The sequence below is a fragment of the Oncorhynchus nerka genome, linkage group LG3, assembly GCF_034236695.1.
Source record: "Oncorhynchus nerka isolate Pitt River linkage group LG3, Oner_Uvic_2.0, whole genome shotgun sequence".
NCBI classification, from domain to species: Eukaryota; Metazoa; Chordata; class Actinopteri; order Salmoniformes; family Salmonidae; genus Oncorhynchus; species Oncorhynchus nerka.
In genome coordinates, this window is record NC_088398.1 from 9,686,548 (window position 1) to 9,712,500 (window position 25,953).

Sequence of the window (25,953 nt, forward strand, 5' to 3'; positions counted from 1 at the left end):
ATGCGGAGAGTGGTAATTTGACCCATGGTTTAGACGGTGAGGATTTTGTTCCAAAATAGAAGAGATATCAGTGCAGGTTCCCATATTGATCGTGGACACAGGTCATAGCTCACACTGAAAGGGATGGCTACGTAAACCCATACACTCAATTTGGGATCAGGTGGAGGATAGTAAGGGTTGGCGTTTTGGACTGTGTTCCCGAGCAAAGGAAGTATTGTATAAAGGTGCGAATTAACATTAAGGCGGTCAATACTCAGGACCTAGGGTTATGGTATGTGGGCTTCAACCAGTTAAGTTATAGAGGTGGAGACTGGTTTGGGGAGTCCAACTTATGGTTGGAATGGATTCAATATACGGCCAGATCAGTGGCTAAAGAAGAATGTTATGCCTGTGTGAACGCTAAACCCCAGTTAACAACTATCCCTTTTCCACTGAATGGAATTAATTCCCCTAAGGGAATGGCATGTATGGTAAAGCTGTTCATGAAAGCAGGAATGCCAAATAATGACAGTTGTATTGATTTGCACTATTTATATCCCCAGGAACCAAGTTGGTACAGAGAATATGACCATTGATTTAGACCATGTCTGAATTGACAGGCTGGTTGAACTCTGGGGACTTCAATAAAATAAAATGGGCCAGTGTCAACATCTGGTGGTTGTGCGGGGGAATGAGTTTGTGCAGTATTGCCGACTGATTGGACTGGTTAGGACACTCATACAACACCAAGACATGAAGTTAGCCAAAACGAGAGAGAGAAGAGATGCTCCATCTAGGTCCTTTGGCGAAAGAGTATATATTGATAACATGGGGGTTCCACGAGGTGTGCCGGATGAGTTCAAGGCAAGAAATCAGATACTGGCAGGATTAGAGTGGTCTACTCTCAATAAGAATGTAGACTGGATTAATTATAGTTACCAGAAGGGTTATTAAAGGGTTTGTAGAACAGACTGAAGCAATCAGCTGGAAGACCTGACAGAATAGAATTGCATTAGATAAAAGGAGGAAGTGGGCGTGGTAATCAGGACCGTGTCTTACATCCCAGGTAGCACAGCTCCGGACGAATCAGTGCCCGAAGCCTCAGCTGGTTTGACCACCCTAGCTCACGGATTGGCAGAAACTCTGGGGTGGATAATTCTCTGAACTAAATTGGGTAGACAGTATTTATGGAAAAATGTGGTGTTATGGGCTACCTTAACCGGTGTGACTGTGTTAGTCTTGTACGTACGTGGTTGATTGCGTGTATGTATGAAAGTTATTGTTTCCAGGACTCTGGAGAGATCAATGACACTACAGATGGTGCGTTATGGGCCGATTCCAGGTTCTGACCCATGGAGGACTGAAGGCATGTCTACAGAGGAAGTGGACGAATCTGGATCTGTCATTTGTGGGGAATTTATGTTTGATGAGAATAGTGTTGAGATGAAGGGGAATTAGATTGTATTTTGTTTCAATGATTAAACTGTTTTTTAATAAAGATTGTAAAAAGAAAAAAAAAATCCTGAAAGAGGAGTTATGATTCTGATGTAGGTTTAAAAACAGTTGGAGTTAAGGTTAGATTTGATTAATGATGGGTGAAAAGTCGGGTAAACATTTATAATAATAATTTTATTTTGTAGATTTGAATGTATAATATTTGATCAAAGGGAGGATTGATAGAGGAAAATATGGTTGAAATGACTAATTATGTATACATTCCAATCAGAAACTGACTAGTCCAAATGCTATAATGTACGGTACATGTGAGTTATCCCTCTTGCTCCCTTTCCCAATTGTATATAATGTAGTCAGGAGTTAGTAACAATAATAGGTCTGTTCCTTAGTTCATTCAGTTGTACAAATCTCCAGGTGGTGGGAACGGGCCATCTCCAAATGGTCGGGAATGTTGATTTATGCTGACTGGCCTTGACTTCATGCTGATAACGTGGAGGCTTGAAAGTTAGTGGGGCCCTCTGTTTGTGAAACGGAACGTTTGGAAAACGCTGACATCATTTTCAGTTTATAACCTGTGGAAATGTGTGTAAGCATTCAGTACTCTCTGGAATTAAACGCTCTTACCTGGTTTTTAAGACTGGTCTCAATCTATTTCATGCATAATTAATGAACTTACAATTCATTAATGAATTAGAAATGAGTGTTAATTGGTTTTGGCAATTAAAGCATAGAGGAATCTAAAATTCCTCTATCAAGTAACCATCGGTCTTATGTAACAATACCAATCATAACATACTAATTTGAGGTTCACGGCTTTACATTTACTCTGTTATGTCTAATCTATGAGACCAAGCTGAACATATGGGAGCTTTGAAGAGTTCTTACAGCCAAACACTGTAGGGTAGCTACAGAATGCTAAGAACACTTTATTTACCTGATTCTTTACACTATCAGTCTGTCAATCATATCAGTAATTTATCATCACAGAACATAATTTACATTACTAGTGTCCTTGGTCACTACTGTAGAGCTTACAGTATTAAAAGGAGGGTCTCTTTTATCCCGTGTGGCATGCCACAGTAAGAGGAGCTATAGGATCTCATATATAATGTTGATGGTAGAGTAACATGACTCTTTACATTATCAATCAGTCATTTACCATCACAGAACAGTTAACAAAATAATATTTGATGTGTCCGGTGACACTGCTGTAGCATTTCAAGCTGGAAAGTGTCTGTGGCATGCTCTTTAAGTCTATGATATACCACAGTAAGAGGAGTAATAGGATCTGATGTAATGTACATGTAATATAATGTATATGGTTGAGTAATATGACTCTAGTCATGTGTGAGCCAGTGTACCATAACCCCCCCCCCCCACACCACCATTACAATCATCCACATTACTCTTACAGAATTTCCACATGGGCGAGGATATTCTAAATTTAATCAAAGCCTAAAGGATGACAACCTGTTTTTAACTAAGACAAATCATTTTATAACTGACTTATTCCTGCATGCAATTCAATATTCATCTTTAAAACAAACCCCCAAAAATTGCTCAAAGAGTTCATATTAACAAAGGAAGTTGAAGAAACAGTACAAATGGATAGCAATAACGACTGTACCATAGAGGCACAGAATAAGTTAGAGGAAAAACAAAAATAAATTTAGGAACTTATTCGGCAACAATCAAGTATAAACTATTATAAAAAATAAAGCAAATTGGATGGAAATGGGTGAAGAATTTATATTTTGTATCTTCAACATAGAAATGTTACCAAAAATAATTGACATAAACCATGATTCACAAAATGATATTTTGAAAGAGGAAGCTAAGTACTTAAAGTATATGTTCTCTTTTCAGTCTCGTCCATTTCCACTAAATTAAATGAACTGTAATGATTGTATCCCTAATAATAGTATACAATTAACAGCTGTACAGAAAGACATGTGTGAGGTACAAATTGCAGGAACTTCTTGATGCAATTAAATATTTTAAGCATTGTTAATTTAATAATTCTGCTGTGGATTATGTATTAAACCACCCAGACACATCAAAGATACAGTTCTCCAAAGATACAGTCCTCCTTCTGAGTTGAGCTGCAGGACAGGAATAAAACTGCTCAGGGATGTTACCATTAGGCTATTGGTGATTGAAAAAAAGTTACAGAGTTCATTGGCTGTGATGGGAGAAAACTGAGGATGGATAAACAACATTGTAGTGACTCCACAATAATGATTTAAATGACAGTGAAAGTAATTAATGCAAATAAACATATTGTATGCAACTGAAGTAATACTGTAAAAAAATATATGTTTTGTCCTAAATGCAAAGCCTCATGTTTGGGGCAAATCCAAGTAACTGCCTCCATATTTCCAAGCATGGTGGTGGCTGCATCATGGTATGAGCATGCTTGACATTGGCAAATACAGGTGTAGTTTTTATGGATAAAAAGAAATGGGATGCAGCTAAGCAGAAAAACCTGCTTCAGTCTGCTTTACAGCAGATACTGAGAGAGGAATGTACATTTCAGCAAGACAATAATCTACAACACAAGGCCAAGATACAGTTTTGACTTAAATCTGCTTGAAAATCTATGGCAGGATTTGAAAATTGCTGTGTACCCATGAGCACCAACATCTTCACAGAGCTTGAACAATTATGAAAATAATAATATATTATTATTGAACAATCCAGGGGTGTAAAGCTCTTAAGCACCTTCTTTGTCCGCTTTGAAGATAATACAGTGCCACCATCGCGACCCGCTAACAAGGACGGCCCCCCCCACCCCTCTCCATCTCCAAGGCCGATATGATTAAAACATTTAAACATTTTAATCCTCGCAAGGCTGCTGGCCCAGACGGAATCCATAGCCACGTCCTCAGAGCATGCGCTGACCAGCTGGCTGGTGTGTTTCCGGACATATTCAATCTCTCCCTATCCCAGTCTGTTGTCCCCACATGCTTCAAGATGGCTACCATTGTTCCTGTACCCAAGACGGCAAAGATAACTAAATGACTACCGCCCCTTAGTACTCACTTCTGTCATCAGGAAGTGCTTTGAGAGACTAGTCAAGGATCACCTCCACCTTACCGGCCACCCTAGACCCACTTCAGTTTGCATACCGCCCCAACAGGTCCACAGACGACACAATCACCATCACACTGCCCTATCCCATCTGGACTAGTGGTCGACCGATTAATCGGAATGGCTGATTAATTAGGGCCGATTTCAAATTTTCATAACAATCGGTAATCAGCATTTTTGGACACCGATTACATTGCACTCCACGAGGAGACTGCGTGTCAGGCTGACTACCTGTTACGCGAGTGCAGCAAGGAGCCAAGGTAAGTTGCTAGCTAGCATTACACTTATCTTATAAAAAACAATCAAACATAATCACTAGTTAACTACACATGGTTAATGATATTAGTTTATCTAGCTTGTCCTGAGTTGCATATAATTGATGTGGTGCCTGTTAATTTATCATCGAATCGCAGCCTACTTCACCAAACGGGTGACGATTTAACAAGCGCATTCGCAAAAAAAAACACTGTCGTTTGCACCAATGTGTATCTAACCATAAACATCAATGCCTTTCTTAAAATTAAAACACAAGTATATATTTTTAAACCTGCATATTTAGTTAATATTGCCTGCTAACATGATTTTCTTTAAACTATGGAAATTGTGTAAGCAGCAGTTTGGGCTGCCTGGCTCATTGTGAACTGTATGAAGACCATTTCTTCCTAACAAAGACCGTAATTAATTTGCCAGAATTGTATGTAATTATGACATAACATTGAAGTTTGTGAAATGTAACAGCAATATTTAGACTTAGGGATGCCACAAGTTAGATAAAATACGGAATGGTTCAATATTTCACTGAAACAATAAACGTTTTGTTTTCGAAATGATAGTTTCCGGATTTGACCATATTAATGACCTATGGCTCATATTTCTGTGTTATTATATTAAAATTAATGATCTGATTTGATATTTGATAGGGCAGTCTGACTGAGTGGTGGTGGGCAGCAGCAGGCTCGTAAGCATTCATTCAAACAGCACTTTCCTGCATTTGCCAGCAGCTCTTCGCTGTGCTTCAAGCACTGCGCTGTTTATGACTTTAAGCCGATCAACTCCCGAGATTATACTGACAATACTATAGTGCCTATAAGAACATCCAATAGTCAAAGGTATATGAAATACAAATGGTATAGAGAGAAATAGTCCTATAATAGCTACAACCTTAAACTCCTTACCTGGGAATATTGGAGACTCATGTTAAAAGGAACCACCAGCTTTCATATGTTCTGAGCAAGGAACTTAAATGTTAGCTTTTTTACATAGCAAATATTGCACTTTTACTTTCTTCTCCAACACTTTGTTTTTGCATTATTTAAACCAATTTGTTCCAGTTATTGGCAGCAGAGAACTGGAAGGAAAGGCTGCCAAAGTGGGTGTTGGCTTTGGGGATGACCAGTGAGATATACCTGCTGGAGCGCGTGCTATGGGTGAGTGTTTTTATGGTGACCAGTGAGCTGAGATAAGGCGGAGCTTTACCTAGCATAGACCTGTAGATGACCTGGAGCCAGTGGGTCTGGCAACGAATATGTAGCGAGGGCCAGCCAACGAGAGCATACAGGTCGCAGTGGTGGGTGGTATATGGGGCTTTGGTGACAAAATGGATGGCACTGTGATAGACTGCATCCAGTTTACTGAGTAGACTGTTGGAGGCTATTTTGTAAATGACATTGCCGAAGTCGAGGATCGGTAGAATAATCCGTTTTACGAGGGTATGTTTGGCAGCGTGAGTGAAGGAGGCTTTGTTGCGAAATAGGAAGCCGATTCTAGATTTAATTTTCGATTGGAGATGATTAATGTGAGTCTGGAAGGAGAGTTTACAGTCTACAAATGCCTAGGTGTCTGGTTAGTTGTCCACATATTCTAAGTCATAAATGTCCAGAGTAGTGATGCTAGTCGGGCGGGCGGGTTCGGGCAGCGATCGGTTGAAGAACATGCATTTCGTTTTTTCTAGCGTTTAAGAGCAGTTGGAGGCCACGGAAGGAGTGTTGCATGGCATTGAAGCTCGTTTGGAGGTTTGTTAACACAGTGTCCAAAGAAGGGCCAGATGTATACAGAATGGTGTCGTCTGCGTAAAGGTGGATCAAGGAATCACCTGCAGCAAGAGCGACATCGTTGATATATACAGAGAAAAGAGACGGCCCGAGAATTGAACCCTGTGGTACCCCCATAGAGACTGCAAGAGGTCCGGACAACAGGCCCTCCAATTTGACACACTGAACTCTATCTGAGAAGTAGTTGGTGAACCAGGTGAGGCAGTCATTTGAGAAACCAAGGCTGTTGAATCTGTCGATAAGAATACGGTGATTGACAGAGTCGAAAGCCTTGGCCAGGTCGATGAATACGGCTGCACAGTATTGTCTTTTATCGATGGCAGTTATGATATCGTTTAGTACCTTGAGCATGGCTGAGGTGCACCCGTGACCAGCTCGGAAGCCGGATTGCACAGTGGAGAAGGTACGGTGGGATTCGAAATGGTCAGTGATCTGTTTGTTAACTTGGCTTTCAAAGACTTTAGAAAGGCAGGGCAGAATTAATATAGGTTTGTAACAGTTTGGGTCTAGAGTGTCTCCCCCTTTGAAGAGGGGGATGACCGCAGCAGCTTTCCAATCTTTAGGAATCTCGGACGATATGAAAGAGAGGTTGAACAGACTGGTAATAGGGGTTGCAACAATGGTGGCAGATAATTTTAGAAAGAGGGTCCAGATTGTCTAGCCCAGCTGATTTGTATGGGTCCAGGTTTTGCAGCTATTTCAGAACTTCTTCTATCTGGATTTGGGTGAAGGAGAAGCTGGGGAGGCTTGGGCAAGTAGCTGTGGGGGGTGCCGAGCTGTGGGCCTGGGGTAGGGGTAGCCAGGAGGAAAGCATGGCCAGATGTAGAGAAAAGCTTATTGAAATTCTCTGTTATCATTGATTTATCGGTGGTAACAGTGTTTCCTAGCCTCAGTGCAGTGGGCAGCTGGGAGGACCCTTTAGTGTCCCAGAACTTTTTGGAGTTAGAGCTACAGGATGCACATTTCTGTTTGAAAAAGCTATGGGTACGTTTGTTGACCCCCAGTCCATTCGAGGTGAAGGAACTCCAGCAAAATTAATCTTTTAGTCCTTTTACTCTGACACCATGTCTTGTTTTGCACGCTTTGTACAACATTTAAAAATGCTGTATGTTCATGTGTCCCCAGCCATGATCAACTGAAAAAGGCCCTCATGACCTGGGTGGTATTTACCAATCATAGTGCAGTATGATACGACGATAGAATGCAACCAATTACAAGTTGACACATTTTAATATTACACGTGTTTCATTGCATTTTAATATAGTCTGTAACGTTTGTTCCTGAATCTCCCAATCTACTATGGAGTTATTTTTCATCCCTTTACTACCACAGTTTATGTTCTTACTGGGACACTCTGCTTCTCATTGAACTGCTGTGTGGGGGAAAACAAACATCTAATGTCTTCATAAATCAACTTCAAGTACTCAAAGAATGTAAAGGTAAAGTAGCAGTAACTATTAGTCACCAATGAGCTACTGTCTCCACTTGTCTACCTCTTCTCAGTTGTCGTCACTAGTTAACACAGCCACAAAGTCATAAACCCCTCCTATTTCTACAATTTCTCTTCTTCAGATTTTAAACCTAACCTTGAGCCTAACCCTAACCTTATATGAAGACCAAAAAGTCAATTATTTATTCTTATACATTTTTTATGGTAGACTATTTTGACTTTTTGGCTGTGTTGTTTGGCTATTCTCATTCCGTGGTGGCCTCTGTAAATCACCACATCTCCTGTTGGTTTGTAGAAGGTATATGTTTCTGTGAAATAGGAATGATGAGCAAGAGGAGTAGAGGACTAAAATGTGAACAATCCTAATGCACCAATGTTAGGTGTAGAAATCATCCAGCCATTATGTAGAAATTATGTTGAATATAATAATAAACTACATTCATCAATCTGACTCCAATATTATGTGAATATATGCAACAGGCCCTGTGCGTCTCTGGAGGAATCTAACTAAATCATTTCTGAGTCTGTTGGTACATTGAAAGTTCGAGACAGCAAATGTCTTTAGGTCAAGACTTACTATAGACTTGTGTTTACTCTATTTAATCATGTTACATTTGTAGAATTGAAGGAAAAAGGAAATTTTCAGAATTAAAATTATATTTTGGTTAATATGTACACACTGGCAATTTTTTCACCTCATTCGTTGGAGTTGGAATATCCTGAACATCTCCACTTTGCACATGGAAGTCAAGCTTACCTGTTGACTATATGACTACAGTACCCAGAATATGAATATATCAGATATGTTACATAGACAGACCATGAAAGGGAGCAAGGGGTGGTGTGAAAACCAACTCCCTAAGAATACACAGAATAACCGTGCTATACAAAAACGCTGTGACAACAAAAAGACCACAGTCACACAGTGCCAGAATAAATTCAACTACACATGTTTCATCACAAAGCCGTAGAGCACGGTCAAGCAAGTTAACGTTTTCAACAACTACTGATTTAGAACCACAGAGTTCCTGCAAGTGAGCACAAAGAAAAGGAGCACTGGCTCCGCTATTCCAGCACCATTTTAATGAAAATATTTAAAAATCAACAAATTAAAAAGGCAATCGTTAAATGCACTAAAAACAAACTTAAAGATACCAAAAACAATTTAGTCCAATCAATGTTGCTAAATATCATGTGGCTGTCCATGGTACTGTTTCTGTCTGTCTGTGTGTGTGTGTGTGTGTGTGTGTGTGTGTGTGTGTGTGTGTGTGTGTGTGTGTGTGTGTGTGTGTGTGTGTGTGTGCACACATGTAAAAAAAAAAAGAAAGAAAGTTGACTGACCCTTTTGTAGACTAGTTAAAACACCAATGCCATCCTCCTCCCTTTCATGTTGGCAAAAGTCTATGGCTCTGTCATACAGTATGCTTTTAGTTTTAGATTTCACAGACTACCTAGCTAAAATGCTTGCTAGCTTAACTTCCTCACAAGGGAAACAATGATCCAGCTAAGTTAGCTACCTACTAGGCTGCATATTGATGGACAATTATTCAAAACACAGAGAAATGTAAGATAAATCATTTGATAATTTACATGTTTTTATTGGTCAAATATTTGGGGAATCCTGGCTTCTCTTGGCATCCTTTAATACACGCCACTGGCGTAGGTTGACTCAAAACCTGCAGTCCCCGCTGTTATATCTGTGCAGGCGGGTTTAGGGTCATGAAGGGTTGAATAAAGAGAAAACAATTCCTTAAAAAATGTATCATTATTTTGCAATTTATGTGTATAGGCTACATTGAGGTTTTTCTTTCATTATTTTTAGGCTGGCATTAGAGCGTTCATTCCTATTGGGCACAACATAATCTGAATCACAACCAAAACAAACTACAAATGCATCCAAGGAGTTTGTAGTCTCAAGTTTGATGTAGTCATTTGACTACTTTAATACGCTACAAGTGAATTTGTCAAAATAATTGACACCTTCAAATAGGGGGACTAGATGTGTAAAGTGCTTTAACTTCTAAATGGAATACACCCTCAAATAAAAGGTGACATTCTGTACTGCCGCCTCATAAAATATTTGATCTCAAATCCAAAATGCTGGAGTACAGAGCCAAATTCAAGGCAGAGCCAAAATGCTGGAGTCAAGGCAGGCAAGGGTCAAAACCAGGAGGACATGAAAAATAGAGAAAAGGACAAAGCAGGAGCCCGGAGTAACACGCTGTTTGACTTGAAAAAACAAGACAAACTGGCACAGACAGAAAACACAAGTATAAATACCCAGGGGATAATGGGTGACACCAGATGGGTGACAGTACCCCCCCATCTATGGAATTCGGCGATGAGGGCTGGGTCCAGGATGCCATAACACTCCCAGTCAACCAGGTACTGGAAACCCCTGCCCCGCGGTCGAACACTCAGGAGGCATCTCACCGTGTACACTGGATAACCATCGATGACAAGAGGTGGAGGGGTGGGCCTGGAAACAGAAGACAAAGGGCTGTGAGACACGGGCTTAATCCTAGACAGGATGAATACGGAGGGTGAATACGGAGGGTACGGGGTAAGAAAAGATGAACAGCAGTGGAACTAAGAACTCTACAGATGGGGAAAGGACCCATGAATCAGGGGGAAAGTTTGCGGGACTCCGCCAGAAGGGGCAGGTTCAGTGTGGAGAGCCCTACCCTCTGCCCAATGAGATAGGAGCTGGAGTCCGGCGGCGGTCCGCTTGCTGATGATACCTGGAGTTGGTCTTGAGAAACGCTGCCTGGGCTCTTCTCCAGGTACGCTGACTGTGGCGGACGAACATCTGGGCCGAGGGTATGTTGACTTCCTGCTCTTGTTCTGGGAAGAACGGAGGCTGATACCCCATGGAGCACTCAAAAGGGGAGAGTCCCGTGGCCGAACAGGGAAGAGTGTTCCGGGCATACTCCACCCAGACCAGATGTCGGCTCCAGGTAGTGGCATAGGTCGAGACAAGGCATCTTAAGGTTGTTTCCAGATCTTGGTTTGCTCGCTCCGACTGGCCGCTGGATTGAGGATGGAATCCAGAGGACAGTTTGGCCGACGACCCAATAAGGGTGCAGAACACCATCCAGAACTGAGATGAGAACTGAGGACCCCGGTTATAGACCATGTCCACCGGGAGTCCGTGGATCCTGAAGACTTGCTGCATCATGAGCTGGGCTGTCTCCTTGGCAGAAGGCAGTTTGGGGAGAGGGATCAAATGGGCTGCCTTGGAAAACCGATCCACTACCGTCAGAATGACAGTGTTGCCATCAGACGGAGGGAGCCCAGTGACATAGTCCAGGGAAATATGGGACCAGGGATGATGGTGGACAGGTAATTGCTGAAGGGGCTTGCCGCAAGGGGCTTGAAGGGGCTTGCCTGAAGGGGCTTGCTGCAGAGTCTTATTCTGAACACAATTGGTGCGTGCCGAATCGACGGCTGAGAAGTTAGGTTCTAAATCTTATTCTTACACTGAAAGGGCAATATCATAATTTTCACAATTTGAGTGTTATTTCAAACTCATAGTGTGGAAATATCATTAAAAACAGGAAATTAATGTTTTTGCCTGCATTGCCCATTCATTTTTTTCTCTCAAAATAAACATTGTAAGCTAGAAAAACAAAGAGAGTCGCACACACATCTAATTGTCAAATCATTGTGTAAAAGCAAGTGAGCTGGTTCTTTTTTGGGGCAATATTCTGGTGTTTTATGGTGGAAACTGAGTTGGTTGAGCACAACACCTCAACCTTGTTACCCAAAAACTGCCCCTCCCTGTTTCACAGTCAACCCTGTTGGCACTTATTGTAGTATTTTTAAAATCTATCTCATCATCTATCTCATTTATCTCAAGGCCATCAGACTGTTAAACAGCTATCACAAACACAGAGAGTCTGCTGCCTACATACAGACTTGAAATCATTGGCCACATTAATAAATTGACCACTAGTCACTTTAATAATGCCACTTTAATAATATTTACACATCTTGCATTACTCATCTCTGTCACGCTGTTGAGACGAAGCAGGTACTGGGAGTAAAACATTTCATTATAACGGACAGAGACGAGACAGAAACAGCGTCAGAAACTAATTCAAAAGACAAAAACAATACAATGCAGCAGCGGGGAACAGAGCAAGGGAACTGATCTGGGAACAGACAAATATAGGGGAGGAAAAGAACATGTGATAAGTGAGTCCAGGTGAGTCCAATAACGCTGATGCGAGTGACAAGGGAGGGCAGGTGTGAGTGATGGATGGCAGGAGTGCGTGATGCAGGGTAATCTGGTGCCCTCAAGCGCCAGAGAAGGGAAGAGCGAGAGCAGACGTGACAATCTCATGTGTATATGGTATTTTATACCATCTATTGCATCTTGCCTATGGCGCTCGGTCATCGCTCATCCATATATTTATACGTATATATTCTTATTCCATCCCTTTACTTATATTTGTGCGTATTGGGTAGTTGTTGTGGAATTGTTAGATTACTTGTTAGATATTATTGCACTGTCGGAACTAGAAGCACAATCATTTCAATACACTTGCATTAACATCTGCTCACCATGTGTATGTGACCAATAACATTTTATTTGATTCATTGTTCAGTCAATATTATTTACCTTCATCATTAATTTCTATTCAAGAATCAGATCCCTAGTCTATCTGCTTTTTGGGTCAATTTACATACACTGTAATAATGACAGGGCAGTATACAATGTAGGTTAATTAATACACTTGGAATGATTATGAAAGGGTGAAAAGGTGAAGTTGGCACTGCCAGGGTAATGGGTTTTGAAAAAGCCTTTCATTCTCACCCAACCACAGAGCAGCCAATTTCCCTAACGTGTCTTTTACAGGAGGAGAAAAACTGTTAAACGCCCTCAGGCATAGGAGGTGTGTTCCTCTGACTGGGATCCAGATTGTTTTCCCGGAATCAAACATGAACAAATAGGAGCCACACAGACAAAGCCCGCTATTTATTGCGAGAAGTTGTGAAATAGGCTTATGACACAAAACATAACTGAGAGAAATAGAATCTTAAAAATAGGTGGATTATAGACCACACAGTGGAGGAAATGAAAGTCATCATGCTTTATCAATTAAAAAGTAGGGCCTATCAAATGAGGTTTGAGGTTATGACTGAAAATATAACTAAAGGAATAGAAACCTAAGGACTCATTTGCAGAGGAAATGAAAGTAAAAAATAGGAGCGTGACAAACTAATTCCACCAACCAAATCAATTGTAAATAATTTGTAAATCTTTTACATATTACCTTCAGTTCAAGGGCAAAGTGTTATTTGTGTTTGTGTTACTTGGTTTCCTGTCCTGTGTCTTTGTCCACTCATCACTCATTAGGATGAAATACTGTGCATATTCTGTGTATATTCGGTGTATGCTCTGCACAGACACTTCAATAAAATTCCAATGCAATCATTGGAAATGCAACCATAGGAAAAACATTGTATCGTATGTCTGTTCAATTATGTTCCATTGGGAAAATTACATTTACATTCCAGTCATTTAGCTGACATTATTATCCAGAGTGACTTACAGGAACAACTAGGGTGAAGTGTTTAAATTCACTTTACTTTTTGTCCAGACAAATAACATTATTGTTATTTGATTACATGGGTGGTCAGATTTCTTGAGTGCTCATAACATCTCTGGGAGAAATATTATTAGAATATTCTAAACCTCAATGATCCTTGTTGGATCGAGAACAGAAGTGAAAACTCAATTTATTGTGAAACTGCAGAAATCTTCCCCCATTAGAGAAGACAGGTTTGTGTCAGAATAGATATATTTGAGACAAGTTCAAGACTTTTAGCTATAAGTCTTGGGAACATGGAGATCAAATTTTTAGTGTCATTTATTGAAAAGTATAAAGGGCACTTACAATACCAGTACACGTTGGTCAGCAGGGACTGTTGTGTCATGTACCAATACAAGACGTCTGTATGAGTGATAGACACACCCTGCTGCCAACAATAAATTATATGAATAACATTCGGGAGGAGCACCTTGAACCAGGTGCAGGTCAAATTGAAACAGTTGGGAGCAGGGTATATAAAGATATATAAATGGGCATTGCATGTTGGCACTTCTGAAACAGGGTTTAGTTTAGGCTAGAAGAAGTAGAGGGAGAAGATTAAGATTGTCAGGTGCATCTTCTCATGGAATAGCTCCCAATCAGAACATGGAACAACAAAGTCCTGACATGCTCTAACAGGTAGTTAATAACAACAACAGTGGATTGGATTTATATAGCAGCTTTCCACCAGGTGCTTGAAGCATTTTGGTCCTCTGTTGTGGCATATATTATATACACTGAGTGAACAAACATTAGGAACACCTGCTCTTTCCATGAAAGCAATGGTGAAAGCTATGATCCCTTATTGATGTCACTTGTAAAATACACTTCAATCAGTGTAGATGAAGTGGAGGAGACAGGTTAAAGAATGATTTTTAACTTCTACATGATTGGTGGGACCCTCGTGGGATGTTTGAGCTAATGTAGGCTAATGTTACTAGCATGAGGTTGTAAGAGAGAGAATACAGTTGATGGCACACATCAAACGTGTGATTTATGACCCTACTTTATGGGTCAGGTGTGTATGCCCATATATGGGCATCCTGCAGGACATCCTGCCTTCCTTTCCCATGCCTTAGAGTGAGTGTTTATTTAACCAGATAGTGCATTGCACCTTGTTGAACTGGGGGATGTGTTTGAACATTTCAAAGAGTATGCCCCACCTGTTGTAGTGACCTTAGGGCTGTTGTCTATAAAACAGGAATGTCCGGGGTTATTGGGGGCAGCCACATTATAAATAAGAGCTGAACACCACAAGTGACCTCGATAAACCCCAGAACACTAAACAAGAAATTAAAATAAGCCCAGAACATGAAATAACAAATAAACATGTCTCCTAGGCCAATTGTAGGTGTATTTTGTGCCTTGTGTCAAGAACACAATGACAAAAACATTGAGGACATTCTGTGTAAGGCCCCTGAATGTTTTAATGGAGTGCTGGATATGAGTGAGGGACATATGGGTTTCATTTTCCAACCGAAGGATTCAACTGTGAAGATTTTCACAGACAGCTGCCACAGCCCCCTTTATCAAACAAATCCAGAGTTTTTTTCACCTGCGCTGCATATGAGAGAATGGCTTAAGATACGGCTCGGGCTATGCCAGATCGAAAAAGCCCTGAGTGGGACAACGCTGCCCGGGTATGCGCTGGAAGAGGAAGTGAGATGATTTGAAAGCTATAAGAATCTCTTCGATGGCGTATAGGCCAGACTCCAAAGTGACAATTTTAGCATGTGCCCAATTCAATAGTTCAAATGCTACAAAATCTGTTAGATCGTATGTATTTTCCAAAGCCTGCAAGGATGTGAACTATTTTGTGCCTGTCTTTAGCTTTAAGTGGAGCGATTATCATATATTCTTGGCCATGATGAAACAGCTGGATAATCTTTTCCAACATAGTGAACAATTACATTGCTGGGCGCTTCTATCTTTAAGACAGACCCAGGGTCTAAATGCAAGACATTTGATCTATCCTGGTAAAGAAAACTTACAGAACGTGGAGTGTGTGGGATATCTTGCGAGGAAGAGACCCTGTCTGGAAGATGCGGAATTAGAAACGGACAGGTGCCTGGGTTAACCATATAGCCTCACCTTTATCTGTAAGAAAGGAATAGTCCAATTGTTTAACTAATTATAGCATGTTTAAAAGGTCTGAACTAAATATTTAGAATTAAATAAAGGGTTTTAAAATTGTATCTCACCTTTAACGAATGGAATATCAGGCTCTCTCTCTCAGTCTGTCTCGTAGAAAATGCTTCAGGAAAGATGTGTGTGTGTGTTTCACAACAATGGGTTTTTCGGGTGGGGGTGTGTCTCTGCAGTTGTTTTAAAACAATGTTTTTTTATTTTTATATGAATACAGTCTTTCCTACAACAGACAGTTATAAATCTAAGAATTTAAAGGGTATTCAAGTTTGGTACTGTGCTGTTATAATATATATGTTGTATAACAAATTTTGTGTATAAAAACATTCTGGCATGGTTAAATATTGCGCTGTAAAATTGTTTTAACTAATTATAACATGTTTAAAAGGTCTGTACTAAATATTTTGAATTAAATAAAGGGTTTTAAAAATGTATTTCACCTTTAACGAAAGGAATCGGTCTTTTCTCTCTCTAGGTGTGTGTGTCTCAGAGAAAGGCTTTCAGGAAAGACGTGTGTGTGCGTGTGCATGTGCAGGCCTGTGTGTGTGTGTTTCAAAACAAAGGGGTTTTCGGGGGGTGTGGTCTATGTGTGTGTGTGTGTGTGTGTGTCTTGACAATTGTGCTTGAAACAATTCAAAATTAGGGGTCATCTGCACATAAGCCTCTCAAAACAGACATTTTTCCAGGGTTTCTCATTTACCTTCAAAGAGGTTGAAATATCAGGCTCTCTCTCTCTCTATCTAGATATCTGTCTACCCCCATCAAAAGGTGTGTGTCTATGTGTGTGTGTGTGTCTCGACAATTGTGCTTGAAACAATATCGACACTATCGGGTCATTTGCACACAGGTTGTCTCCAAAAACAGCAGGTGTTATTTCCTGGGACTGTAGGGAGCAACAGTCAATCCCACCAACCAGCATAGAATCAGTCTATTCTAAACAATATCGACACTATAGGGTCATTTACACACAGGTTGTCAATTTTTTTTTTTTAAACAATCCCCCAGGTCTGTACATTTATTACATACATTGTCTCTGTCAGGACACAGCTGCTCATCTGAAAAGTATTTTCCTGCCTTTCTGCAAGCCTATACACATGGACAATTTTGAAGGTGAGGATTTGGAATTAATATATTAGATTTTGTGTGCAACAGGCTAAATGAAAAAGACCCAAATAAAATGTATGTGAAAAAATATATCCTTGGGTTTTCGCCTGCCAAATCAGTTCTGTTATACTCACAGACATCATTTTAACAGTTTTAGTTACTTTAGAGTTTTTCTATCCAATACTACTGCATATCCAAGCTTCTGGGCCTGAGTAGCAGGTAGTTTACTTTGGGCACCTCAGTCATCCAAACTTCCGAATACTGCCCCACATCCCTAACAAGTTAAAGGTTTTGTAAGTAAGTTGTAACAGGCATCATTCATCAGTCTAGAGATTAACCTTGAGACACCAAAACATCAATGTTTAGAGAAGCTTGGAGATTATTCAACATGCAAGGGACAAAGAGCTGATTTACCTAACTCTGTACAGACCAAAGGAATTTCCAGTTAGCAATCCCTGACACTGTGTATGATAACTCTGACTCATATGTCTAATGGTTTTTGTAGATGTTAGCTACAGAGGGAGTTTACAGTATGTAAAAGAGCTTTATAAATGCAAAGAGAGCAATGAATTGACCTCCGGACCATAAAATAGGGTCAACCTACTTTAGGATAGAGAATGCAGGGAGGTGTACTGAACCTGTACCCATAATAAAACAAAGTGCTCTATGGTCAAATGCATCTAAAGGCTTTAATGAAGGGACTGCTGCATTCATATTGATTATTTCAACATCGTCTAAAACCAGTAAGAACATAGATTGAATGATCTCCTTTGTACTACTAAGCAAGAGGCCTGACCTATTTCTATAGAAGAAGCCCCTTTTTATCTTCGGCATTTTAATTTACTAACTCGTATGTTCTTTAAAAGTCAGCTTAACGTCTATGCTGATATAACTTCAATCATAAGAATAATTTTTGTACACTCTAGAAAACAACAAACACTTAGTTTTACACATATTCAATAATCATTTAAGGTTAATAAAGGTTTTATGCAAAATAATGAAAGCATAATGTAGTTCAGATAGAGGACAATCACGTGGTGTTTCAAGTCAAAGGCATGACTCAAAACTATGAAAATGCCCCGCGTGTAAACTTGGAATCAATCACACGCTTGGTCGAGGGGTTCATAAATGACCAGAATAGTGAATTGGAAATTTTGAACTCTTAGGGATAAAAAGGGTTTCCATCTAAGGAATGCACCACTTACTAAAAGCAATCTCTTGTCATAGACCACCTTGCCCTTTGGTTGCTGACTTATGTTACAAGCCGCGTGTGTCTTAAACCTTAAGTTATAATGGCTGCTGTAGAAGGTTTTGATCCCAGGTTGCAACTACCATTTACGGCCTTATTAATCGCAGGCCCATCCAATAGCGGTAAAACTTGTTTTGTAAAAAGTATTTTAGAGAATTCTGAACATGTTTCTTCTCAGAAACCTGACAGTATTGTGTGGTGTTATTCATGTTATCAACCTTTGTATGATGAGCTGTTGAAGATAATAAAAATCAAGTTTGTTGAAGGAATACCCGCATCCCTGTCTGATGATGAACTTTTACCTCCTCATAAAAACAATCTGCAGGTTTAGGATGATATGCTATTTGCCGGTAGCGAACATCCTGAAATTGCCCGAGCTTTTACACAATATAGTCATCATCGACACCTGAGGCTCCGAACCGGCTTGTTTCTGTGGGAGTGGCCGGCGGTTTACATTCCTAAAAAGTAACCGATATGTCTCTGCATTTAAAAAGAAACCTACCGCTCTTGAGAACCCTAGTTGGGGCTACCCCTAAAGAACGGAAGGCCATCTTGGGTCACTGTTCTTCAGATCTCATATTATCCCGATGTGAGATTGCTTTGAATCATCTCAAAGGACACATTCCACTCACCCTGGCCCAATTAAAAAAATAAAAGAGAAAAAAGACCGCAATCAAACTCTTTGCCAATAAAAGGGCCAGTCTTCAAAAGAAAAGACATACCATACAACAATCTGGGGGTTTTCTTCTACCTTTACTAAGTATAGCAGTGCCCTTCATCACCAGCCTTATTGCTGCCAGACGTGGGGTTGAACACAGAGTGTAATGGCAAATAAAATGTACTTGGTGCCTCAACAAGAGTTGGATAGACTTGAACAGCAATTACAGGGTCCTGAAAATATCAGACAAACAGCGGAAAATGACTTGGATATGGCGATGAAGGATATTTTGAACAGAAATGATACAACTTAAATTTGTGACATTCTTGAAACATTTGATGTGATCATCAAATGTCACTTTGGCCTCGTTTGCACTATTTGTACCATCTCGTTTGGTCACTTTGAAACGTAAATGCAATAAGGTGTTGTTGAGGTCCAGGTCGTTGTCACCATGGCCTGGTATGAAAAACGCTATAGGAACGTTGTCTGTAATGGCAGAGAGTGGGGCCACATAACAGGACCTATCTATTGAAAATTGGGTTAAGGGGGCCGTGAAAAGATCGAGCTCTGTCTTTATAGCTTCAGAGGACATGCGGTGTAAAAGTGCTTGTTCTTTTAGAAAATACTTCTGAGTATTATTTTTTCCGTTTTTGGTCCATACCTCCTCACTTTACCTCGTCTTTGACTTACTGAGTTTCTTTTAACGGTTAACCTCCGCTTTTTAGGGGCTGGCCTGCGTCTTATACTCAGAGGTCTCTTTTTTGGTCATCGAGGCAACAGCATAAGCCCCGAGCCTTTTTGACGCTCGACATCTGGTGACGCCCTTCTGGTCATAGCATTGGCTACAACCTCACTTACTATATTTTTAGCCGCTGATTTAAAATGTGGTTTGGCTATGCTGTGACCTCTCTTCATAGACGGTAAAACCATCCTAAAGAGGTTACGAAATATGCCTCCTATCCCCAAACTGTACATGGTCGGGGATCCGTGATGGCCGGGTAATCCATTACCCACTTGAGCAACATAGTATGAGACATAGCGGTTAGGATCGAGATGGTGGTTGTGTACCATAAGCATTTTAATTCATTTGTATTATGTTTAGAAAAAATATATAATACTAATAATATATTAGATATGTAGAGAGGTTTTGGTGGGTCTAAAGTGGAGTTTTACAATCGTTTTACCACAAGTAAGTTCAATATTTTCGTTCTGATCCTTTTTAATCTCAACCAGAATGTTTTCAATATATTTCTTGCTTACAGGTACATAGTGTGGCTTGTCATAGTTAACAGTGACTACATCCTTTCCCTCTATTTAAACTGTTCTCAAGAGGGGCACATAACTGTCTCCTACCCTTTGATAGGATATGATGTCAGTATACACAAATATGTTGTAAAACCCTGTATCTATATCCGCAGGGAATGGGAATAATTTATCTCTCACATGCGTCCATTTATTGGAACTCCTCCCCAACATGTAGGCTTTATACCCCATCAGCATCCCCTGAGATTTGTACTCATCCCTGACCGCTGGCTACGTCCCTCCCGTCTTCAAGAGAGCGAGAGTTGCACCCCTTCTGAAAAAACCTACACTCGATCCCTCCGATGTCAACAACTACAGACCAGTATCCCTTCTTTCTTTTCTCTCCAAAACTCTTGAACGTGCCGTCCTTGGCCAGCTCTCCCGCTATCTCTCTCAGAATGACCTTCTTGATCCAAATCAGTCAGGTTTCAAGACTAGTCATTCAACTGAGACTGCTCTTCTCTGTATCACGGAGGCGCTCCGCACTGCTAAAGCTAACTCTCTCCTCTGCTCATCCTTCTAGACCTATCGGCTGCCTTCGATACTGTGAACCATCAGATCCTCCTCTCCACCCTCTCCGAGTTGGGCATCTCCGGCGCGGCCCACGCTTGGATTGCGTCCTACCTGACAGGTCGCTCCTACCAGGTGGCGTGGCGAGAATCCGTCTCCTCACCACGTGCTCTCACCACTGGTGTCCCCAGGGCTCTGTTCTAGGCCCTCTCCTATTCTCGCTATACACCAAGTCACTTGGCTCTGTCATAACCTCACATGGTCTCTCCTATCATTGCTATGCAGACGACACACAATTAATCTTCTCCTTTCCCCTTCTGACGACCAGGTGGCGAATCGCATCTCTGCATGTCTGGCAGACATATCAGTGTGGATGACGGATCATCACCTCAAGCTGAACCTCGGCAAGACGGAGCTGCTCTTCCTCCCGGGAAGGACTGCCCGTTCCATGATCTCGCCATCACGGTTGACAACTCCATTGTGTCCTCGTCCCAGAGCGCTAAGAACCTTGGCGTGATCCTGGACAACACCCTGTCGTTCTCAAATAACATCAAGGCGGTGGCCCGTTCCTGTAGGTTCATGCTCTACAACATCCGCAGAGTACGACCCTGCCTCACACAGGAAGCGGCGCAGGTCCTAATCCAGGCACTTGTCATCTCCCGTCTGGATTACTGCAACTCGCTGTTGGCTGGGCTCCCTGCCTGTGCCATTAAACCCCTTACAACTCATCCAGAACGCCGCAGCCCGTCTGGTGTTCAACCTTCCCAAGTTCTCTCACGTCACCCCGCTCCTCCGCTCTCTCCACTGGCTTCCAGTTGAAGCTCGCATCCGCTACAAGACCATGGTGCTTGCCTACGGAGCTGTGAGGGGAACGGCACCTCAGTACCTCCAGGCTCTGATCAGGCCCTACACCCAAACAAGGGCACTGCGTTCATCCACCTCTGGCCTGCTCGCCTCCCTACCACTGAGGAAGTACAGTTCCCGCTCAGCCCAGTCAAAACTGTTCGCTGCTCTGGCCCCCCAATGGTGGAACAAACTCCCTCACAACGCCAGGACAGCGGAGTCAATCACCACCTTCCGGAGACACCTGAAACCCCACCTCTTTAAGGAATACCTAGGATAGGATAAAGTAATCCTTCTCACCCCCCCCCTCACCCCCTTAAAAGACCTAGATGCACTATTGTAAAGTGGCTGTTCCACTGGATGTCATAAGGTGAAAGCACCAATTTGTAAGTCGCTCTGGATAAGAGCGTCTGCTAAATGACTTAAATGTAAATGTAAAAATTTGTACATGTTTATGAATAGGGTTGTAGTTCAAGAGTATTTCCATATTGTTCAGGGTTAGGAGTCCGTTCAACTCTGAGATAATCCTCTCTACAGTTCTATAAAACCCTTTTTTAAGCTTTATAAGTTTTGGGGTTTCCGATATCCTTTTGCAATAAAAATCACGGTCCTCATCCTTGATATTATACCAACTATGTGGGTATGTAATCTCACTGAGACCTACTTCCCAGGCCTCTGATAACTCTATAGGCTTTGGAAAATTGGTTGTATAATTCGAACTTTGGTTATTCATAAATATATGTGCAGACGCTTTACTGGGGAGAATCAGGTAGAATCCAGGATGCACTCCTGTGTACACTCGAAATCGATGATGTTTTTATCATGCATGAGGGTTTAAGTTAACCCTCGCTGCCTCCACCACATCGTGCTCTAATACCCAACTGTTGAACTTTTGGGGCCAGTTTTTCCAGCGGACCAGCACCCATTTTTGACCCCTTTCTCTCTTTTGATCCAGAATCTCCTCCACGTGAAAGACTTTGTCTTTAGCCAACTGTACCTTCCTTCTCGTAAAAGGAACCCTCTATATGCTGCCCGTCATAATCTTTTAACTTGTAGACGGGTATACGTGGTAGACATTCAGTAACTGAACAACTCATCGCTGTAACCTTGCTCATATTTTTTACGAAAAACACCCCTCAACTTGAATATACGTACCAAGTCCCCCTATGAATTTAAAATCATTTTAGTTCTTAAGGCGAAGGGGGAACAAACCATACAGATTTTTAAAGACTTGAGAAGAGTTTTCAGAAGAGACCTCGGAGGGCTTCATCCGTATACTCTTATGGTAGCTGTAGTTGTAACCCTTTACTAAATCTTTAACTATATCTACATATCTATGGCTGTTGTGAGCCGTAAAGTATTTCCACATCCTCTCCTTCAAAGTTCTGTTAAAGCGTTCAACAACTGAAGCTTTCAAATCCGAACCTGTAGCAGATTGTACGACATTGTACTTCTTCATAAGTTCCTGAAAAGTATTATTAAGAAATTATTTTCCGCGGCCAGTCTGCACTTTCTCCTTCCTGATTCAAATTTTCGTAAAACCATTGGGACGAAATCTTTTCCTCCTAAATTTTCTCTTCCATATCCCCCTTCGACGAATGGCTCACTCCATGAGCCAATCGGCAAATAGTACAGATCATGGTTGATGGTAAACAGGGCATGCCAGACAAAAGATGTAGCCATAAACCCGACCTAGGACAGAGAGCACCCCCTCTCTCCCTCCTCACTTGGTGATTGAGAATATCAGCCTGCTGCTGTTTCTCAAGATCAGTAGTTTAAAATGACTCAAACGACTAAAAATAAAATGCATGTGTATGACAACGGGAAGCAGCCAATTTAGCCGCCTCATCAGCTATGCTGATACTGTAATCCCAATTCTACTCCCACTTAATCCAGGCTATAGTAAATGGTTCTACTAAACTCAAATATATTTCACACACGGGCCTCACAGAGACAACCACATAATAAACTTCAATTCCTAATATTATATCTTAATAACCTTTCTGGCGCAGTGGTCCTGCTAGCGACCCACCTCGACAACATCCGGTGAAATTGCAGAGCGCCAAATTCAAAATACAGGTAACGTAATATTAAACCTTCATGATAATACAAGTGTCATACACGATTCTTTAGCTTAGAATTTTGGCAATCTAACCGCATCGTCAGATTTCAGAAAGGCTTTACGGCGAAAGCACAGCATTCGATTATCTGAGGTCAGCGCCCCACAACAGCATATTATCCAAACAAGCATAGCCTTCACAAAATACTAAATAGCAATAAAATAAGTGACTTACCTTTGAAGATCTTCCTCTGATCGCAATCACAAGAGTCCCAGGAATGCAATGAATGGTCATTTTGTTCAATAAATTCCTTCTTTATATCCCAAATAGTCCGTTTAGCAGGCGTCATTGAGTTCAGTAATCCACCCGTTCAGAATGCAGACATAGGAGTTCCAAAAGTTACCAGTAACGTCCAAACAAATCAAACAACGTTTCTAATTCATTGTTAGGTACTCTAATATATAAATAAATGATAATATTTCATACGGAGCAAACTATTTTCAATAGGAAAGGAAAAGAACGCAATGAGACTAGTTTTGCCATAGGACTTCCTGAGGATAAACAACTATTTCTTGTTGGTTTTTCAGAATACAAGCCTGAAACCATGTATAAAGACTGTTGACATCTAGTGGAAGCCATAGGAACTGCAATTTGGGAGGTGGAAGTCTTTGGTTACAATAGCATGGAATTGGCTGGCAGGTCAACAGAAGAAAAAAAATGGTCCTCAGGTTTTCACCTGCCAAATCAGTTCTGTTATACTCACAGACATTTTTTTTTACAGTTTTAGAAACTTTAGAGTGTTTTCCATCCAATACTACCATGCATATATATCCTAGCTTCTGGGCCTGAGTAGAGGGCAGTTTACTTTGGAAACCTCAGTCATTCAAATTCCGAATACTGCCCCCTATCCCTAACAAGTTAAAGGTGTAGAGTAAACAAATAAAATAAAACTTACAACACACTATTCATACGACACAACAGTGGTAGGCTTGATTACCAACAACGACGAGACGGCCTACAGGGAGGAGGTGAGGGCCCTCGGAGTGTGGTGTCAGGAAAATAACCTCACACTCAACGTCAACAAAACTAAGGAGATGATTGTGGACTTCAGGAAACAGCAGAGGGAACACCCCCCTATCCACATTGATGGGACAGTAGTGGAGAGGGTAGTAAGTTTTAAGTTCCTCGGCGTACACATCACAGACAAACTGAATTGGTCCACCCACACAGACAGCATCGTGAAGAAGGCGCAGCAGCGCCTCTTCAACCTCAGGAGGCTGAAGAAATTCGGCTTGTCACCAAAAGCACTCACAAACTTCTACAGATGCACAATCGAGAGCATCCTGTCGGGCTGTATCATCGCCTGGTACGGCAACTGCTCCACCCACAACCGTAAGGCTCTCCAGAGGGTAGTGAGGTCTGCACAACGCATCACCGGGGGCAAACTACCTGCCCTCCAGGACACCTACACCACCATTTGATTTGATTTGATTTGATTTGATAAACAACTCAACTCATTACTGGGTAATTTTCACAGAATTACCTCTACAAAAATAAAAATAAACCAGTTTTCAGGTAATTGTCGTTGAATTACCTCTATAAAATAAAATAACTAATATTTGGCTATTATATGTTTTGTAGGTATTATCTTAATCAAAACCACCTTTTCTTATACAATGACAGAACACCATCCTGCCGTCTTCACTTCCAAAAATCCCTGTCTTATACTGTTCCAATTTAATGCCTTTATCTATATACTATTCCTCATCCTCCTCTTTATCAAGAATCCACTTATAACGGCTCTCAGTCCTCAGACCAAATAACCAATTCTCGATTTGTTTATCTCCCCACGCACTGCACATTTCACTCACACCAAACACATAAGGATAGACAACATATCATTTCTATCTTCCAGGTATCGCCTGTTTCAGAACTGTTCACGCTAGATACATCTTCTCATCCCTAACTAAACAATCTATCTTCCAGGTGCCCCATAGGTTATCGCCTGTTTCAGAACTGTTCACGTAGATACAGCTTCTGTCCCTAACTAAACAACTTATCGCCTGTTTCAGAACTGTTCAAGCTAGATACAGCTTCTGTTCCTATCTACTCTTGAGTACCCTTCCGGAAGTTACCCCAGCACCCTGTCATGACGTTGGCCTCTTTGGGTATAGCAAGCCTATCCCCCTCTCCCTGGCTCCCCCTTTCCTCCTTCAACTAGGTTGCTGTGGTCAGAGAGACGTCGTAAATTCCTGAGAGGATCTCCTCATGGACACATAGTAGAGAGAGAGTAAACTTTCATAGAGGACAAAGGAAATCCTTCCACCTCACAGAACTTGAGGTACGAACAAATTTCATATGCCGGAGAAAGTATAAAAGATCAGTCCGTTTGTCACAACTTGGGAAAGCTCATGGGAGACGGTATGGCCACATTACCATAACGCTGTTTATGTAATAGCC

At 41.2% G+C, this 25,953-nt stretch overlaps 1 long non-coding RNA gene across 1 annotated transcript; it reads right to left on the minus strand.

Annotated features, from left to right (window-relative positions):
* Window positions 1–3,427: 3,427 nt before the first annotated feature.
* On the minus strand, window positions 3,428–16,270 carry LOC115101952 (uncharacterized). Its single transcript, XR_003859379.2, has 5 exons — window positions 16,208–16,270; window positions 15,824–15,937; window positions 15,614–15,719; window positions 10,306–10,504; window positions 3,428–9,722 (listed from the first exon to the last, which is right to left on the minus strand). It is a non-coding gene; the product is annotated as an uncharacterized LOC115101952 (long non-coding RNA).
* Window positions 16,271–25,953: the final 9,683 nt, after the last annotated feature.